Source organism: Eretmochelys imbricata, chromosome 1, assembly GCF_965152235.1.
Source record: "Eretmochelys imbricata isolate rEreImb1 chromosome 1, rEreImb1.hap1, whole genome shotgun sequence".
Lineage (NCBI taxonomy): Eukaryota > Metazoa > Chordata > Testudines > Cheloniidae > Eretmochelys > Eretmochelys imbricata.
In genome coordinates, this window is record NC_135572.1 from 294,654,471 (window position 1) to 294,660,470 (window position 6,000).

The window sequence follows — 6,000 nt, forward strand, 5'->3', positions numbered from 1 at the left end:
AGATCCACGGGGATCCATTGATTTGTGGGTTGAATCACCAGTCTGTTCTGCTAGAAATGGAGCAAATCTGAATATAATCCTCATCTTGAATATAACAACACATCACCAGGGGTTCTGAGAGCCTCATTAACCAGACCTTATTATTTCCCAGGCCAAAGGAAAGGAGATCTCCCTCCTTTCCTCTTCAATGACCCCTTTCAGGGCCTTCCAATGGCTATTATGGCAGCTATCAGCCAGAAAAATCCTGAAGGGAACAGAATGCCTTTCCCATTCATGCTTATTTATTTTCCCACTCTTCTACTCAAATATTTTTAAAGGTACTACTTGATTTCAATGAGGGTAACTGAATCAGCCCTCATTAGGGCTGGGTTTCAGGGCTCCTCCTTGCTATCAAGTGGATGGACTCCTATCTCACTGTGGATCCATTCAGGATCCTCTGATGCTAAAAGTGTGACATTTTCATTATTGTACCGGCCAGGAAACCCTCCTCACTATTTGCATTTGCCACAATAACATTTCCACTCTCTAGACTATAGATTCTGTTCCATTTGGACACTTTTCCTAATGTGTGGATAGCTTTGAGGATTCTGCTGCCGGTCACAATCACGAATGGTGAGTGCAGCTTTTCGAAGCTCAGGCTCATTAAAACATATCTTCAATCTACGATAGCCAACGAGAGACTGACATCTCTAGCTATTTTATCGCTTGAAAATGCCATTGGCCAGTCTTTGGATCTCTGACGCTGTGCTTCAGTTCGCGAGGACAGAGGCAAGAAAAGCACCTTTTGAACTAAAGGACCAGGGTTAACATTCTGAGGCTGTCAGCGACTGTAACACTATTTAATACTGGTCCACCCAATGTTGGTTCACAGTTCAATTTCTTGATGTTAGTACTTTTCAGTTATTCTAAAAATTAAAAAGTTTCTATAAGCTTAAAGGAAACAAATTTTTATTTGCTTATATAGATCATGCAAATTTATTGTCTTATATGACATGGATAAATCATGCATGCAAATCGTGCATCAAAGTAATGAAATAGGCTACAAATGCAAAAAAAGAAGGTATTCAAAAGTTTAACAAATGGAGGGGGAGGGTGCCAAAGACGCTCGTCGCCTGGGGTGCCATTTGGTCTAAGGCTGGCCCTAGATCCATCCTATCTCCCATTCCTTGAAGGCTTTCTGCTTTCTCTTCATAACCTGGTTGAGGTGCTTGCTCATCAGATGTATTAGTAACTTTTGGTCATTATTAACCTTAGTCTAACTGGCACTAGCCCCCTATAGGTGAAAGACTTCATTTCCTACTTCTAGTAACCTGAGCCATCCCCCATATGGTCACTTATAACAGATAAGTCCCATTCAGACCTCGATTTTGAAACTCCAAATATCAGAAATGTTTGGCTATATGGGATTTTGGTTAGGCACATCTCTAATTACATCACAATGGATAAGCAGAATTAAAAACTGAGATTGGGAAGGAAAAGCTCTTGCTCAGACATTAACATTTGTAATAAGCATTGGAATTCAGAGAGTCACAATTTGATTTCTGATTCTCTTTTGCTCCCGGGGGAGGTTCACTATCGCAGCCCTTTACCTGGTACAGCTGAATTCACTGGCATGTGGGGAAGGCAGAGTCAAGGCTCCATCCATTCCTTCCCATGGCCACCCACTTGTCTCCCTCTATAATATTATGTATTATGGGAGTACCTATAGGCTGGAACCATTATTGTGCTACACACTGTATATGCACATAGTGACATATAGTTCCTACCACAATGAGATTTTAATCTACATAGACAAGACTGGCAAAGGGTGGGAAAGGAAACACAGGCACAGAGACTTCCCAAGGTCATGCAATAGGTCAGTAGCAGAACCAGCAGTAGAACCAAAATCTCCTGAGCTCTCGCTCAGTGCCCCATTTATCTTTCATGGCCCACATGCCACCTTTGATGTCTACCTCTCACTGCACTATGACTCAGAATGCAGGTGGCCCACCCAATGACAGGGAAAAATCTTACTGCCCTCTCCCTTAGTCCATTGCCTAGGCAGGCACCGTGGGTCACAATTGGACCCTCAGTTATTAAGTTTGCTGCGGTATGAGGGTTTCTCTTTGAAGACAGCAAAAGTGAGTGTCTTGGCCAACCCTAAATGGTGTATAAATTTAGAACCTATATAATGAGCTTGCTCTCTCCATCTTGTTTTTCATTAAGATATATGCTATATAATGAATTCTTTTTGTTGAAGGCTATTCTCTTGGAATGCTTCAGAACCACCTTCATTTGTCCAAATGGAACTCATGTTCTATACTCGTGTTTTTAATTATTAATTGGAAGACAGGTGTTTTACTTTCTTATCAGGGGATAGTTGGTTATTTTAGGACTAATTAGCACTGAGACATAGCTAGTAGCTACTTTCTGGTCTTAGGTTAATTCTGAATCAGTTTCAGTCCTAGTTCGTTTTGCAATATGGACAATTCATGAAATTAATTAATCATTATTACTTTGAACATCTATAGTACTTTTAATCTGAGATTACATACTTTAGAATGATACATTCATGTATCGTCACAACATCCTTATAAAGTAGGTAAATTTTAAACAATAGGAGAAGTTTTAACCCATCATTTTCAAAAGTGTATACTAATGTTGGGTGCCCAGCATGAGACATCCAGGACCTGATTTGCTGAAATGTTGAATATCCACAACATCAGATGAAGACAATGGGAGCCATTTGAGCTTTGGACCTATGAAAATTAGGGTCAAGATGCTCATCCAGAAATGCAGATACCTCATATTAGTGGACACTTTTGAAATTTTTTGGGTCTTGTTCTATTGCTCACGCTAGTCTGATGATAGTTGGTACTGGAGAGAACAGTGTCCATCCTTCTTTGGCCTGAAGTATGGTCTGAAGCTGAGGGTGCCAAGACTAAAGCTAAAATGGCAGAAATTCCAAGGGACACTTGGAAGGTATTTGGAAGAACTCCTGGATGAATGAAAATAATGAAAAAATATCCTACAATTTAACAATTCAGAGATGTAAACATGAACCTGCCTGTTCCAAGTATATATAAATCATATACAGCACATGCTAATTCCACATACAACACAGTCATGATACAGTAGAATGAGCAAATATAGGATAAAAGGGACAGAAATGGCCTACTAGATCAAATTTACTTCTCTTTTATGGTACAACAAGTCACACATAGAGGATATATCAGATATTCATCTGAACCTTAACTTTATTTTAGCCAAAAGACAGAAAAGCTATCCACAATTGTAATCCTGGGTTGTTTTTTTTTTAAATTGGAATAAATTATTTTATCAGGACTGTGGTGGCCATTTTATATCATACAGAACAAAGCAAATATATTTCATGGGCAATGGACAGATTTTGTTGAAAAATAATTCTTTAACACCTATATATATATATATGTCTTATTTAGGTGAGGTTATCATTTTGTTTCTTTGACATTTTGTAATGGAAAATTGCAGAAGAACATAAATTAAACAGATGTACAATAATAATGAAAGACCTAAAACCAGAACTGCGTACTTCTGACTTTGTGGAGGACAGAACATAACTATCTTTAAACAATTCTCTCACAGTGAGTTACCACAACGTACTGGATACCATTGTAACCTTACTTTCTTCCCTTCTCTGCAATGCAGTGTAATACTATATATTAAAAGACAAAACTAAGGATTTTTTTGTATCTTGGCCAGTCATTTTGCAGTGAAGAAAAGATCCAGACATAAAGGAAAAAGGAGCACATGAGAAAGATGAGAGAAACCAGGAAAACACCTTCAGAAAATGTCAGTTTTGCCAACCACAAAGAAAACATCTACACTGGATGTTTCTATGGAAACTAATGAAGAATGATCATGCAAAACTCTTTCAAGAGATTCCCTCCCTGCAGGAACATCAACATCACTATCTGTTGGCACATATATTAAATTATATTTTCTGCCTCAAACTCTAAGCATAAGGATCTCTAAGCGTTGCGGCCTGATCCTACAGACCTTACTTATTGATCTCAGTAGGACTATTTACATGGGTAAGAGGTCCAGGTTAGGTCCTTACTTGGAAATATATGCCTCAACATTATTACTGAATACTACCACAGGATAGTTTCATTTACCCACAGGTCCCTCTTCTAAATGCTTTAGGCCAAATTCAGTTCTGTGTAACTCATTGGAGTTGCACTCACACAAAGATCAATTTATTCCATAACAACATTATAATTAGGGCCCTACCAAATTCACAGCCATGAAAAACGAGTTATGGACCATGAAATCTGGTCTTTTGTGTGCTTTTACTCTATACTATACAGATTTCACAGGGGAGGCCAGTGTTTCTCAAATTGGGGGTCCTGACCCAAAAGAGAGTTGCAGGGTGGTCACAAGGTTATTTTAGGGGAATCATGGTATTGCCACCCTTACTTCTGTGCTGCCCTTACTTCTGGGCACCCGGCCAACAGTTGCCACTCTCTGGCAGCCCAGCTCTGAAGGTAGCGCCTCATCAGTAGCAGTGCTGAGGTAAGGGTGGCAATACCGTACCAGGCCATCCTTACTTCTGTGCTGCTGCTGGTGGCGGCTCTGCCTTCAGAGCTGGGCTCCCGGCCAGCAGCTGCTGCTCTCCAGCTGCCCAGCTCTGAAGGTAGCACTGTCACCAACAGCAGCACAGAAGTAAGGGTAGCAGTGCCACAAACACCCCTCCAAAACCCTTGTGACCCCACCCAATTGGGTCAGGACCCCCACAATTACAACACCGTGAAATTTCAGATTTAAATAGCTGAAATCATGAAATTTATGATTTTAAAAATCCTATGACCATGAAATTGACCAAAATGGACCGTGAATTTAGTAGGGCCCTAATTATAATCCTCCTGTAGGGATCTTAAATTGCCATTCATTTAAATGAGAGTGCAAGCAATGCAGTATCAGACTAAATGTATTTTAGAAGTTCTGCTGCTATACTTAGCAAAAAAAAAAAAATCCAGCTTTATTCAGACGTGCAATGTATAAGAACTGAACAAAGTGCTATAAGAGAAGAGTGGCTTCTAATACTAGAATTTTTATCATGTAATAAGATAGCCAACATCATACTGAACTGACTGATGTGATGTGAAATTCTTAAGAAGTCTTCCCAGTCTGAGACACAATGGTCTCATCTCATAGTCTATTCATTGACCTCACAGTGACCTATACAACTTTGGGGTTCTTTAAGCTTTATTTTACTGCTCAGTAAAATGAACAGAGGACTCATTTACAATACGAGAGTAAAAAGAGAAAGTTACAATTTAGTGAGAAGAGTGGGGAAGAGATAATTAACCAGCTATAAACCACCAGTATCTTTGCAGTGCAAATGTGGACAGCAAAGTGATCAGAGAAATCAGTCAAAGACCTGGTCTACAGTACGCGGTTATTTCGGAATTAGCCGAGTTACTTCGAAATAAAACTGATTCCGTCCACGTGACCAAACGCGTTTTTTCGATTTAAAGGGCTCTTTAATCCAGTTTCTGAACTCCACCTCGGCAAGTGGAGTAGCACTAAAATTGAGATCGCAGTTCCAGGTTACAGGTACTGTGGACGCAATTCGACGTTATTGGCCTCCGGGAGCTATCCCAGAATGCTCCCTTGTGACCGCAATGGACAACACTCTCAACTCTGATGCACTAGCCAGGTAGGCAGTAAAAGCCCTGGGAACTTTTGAATTTCCTGTTGGGTCACCATCAGCACAGGTGACCATCAGCACAGTACACCATCACAGGTGACTATGCAGAGTCCACCATCACAAGAGACCACGCAGTCCCAGATTCGCAGACGAGCTCCAGCATGGTCTGAACAGGAGGTACTGGATCTCATTGCATGTTGGGGAGACAAATCTGTTACGGCAGAACTCCGTTCCAAAGAAAGAAACGCAAATACGTACGCTAAAGTCTCCAGAGCCATGACGGAAAGAGGCTACTCCAGGGACACAGAGCAGTGTCATACAAAAATCAA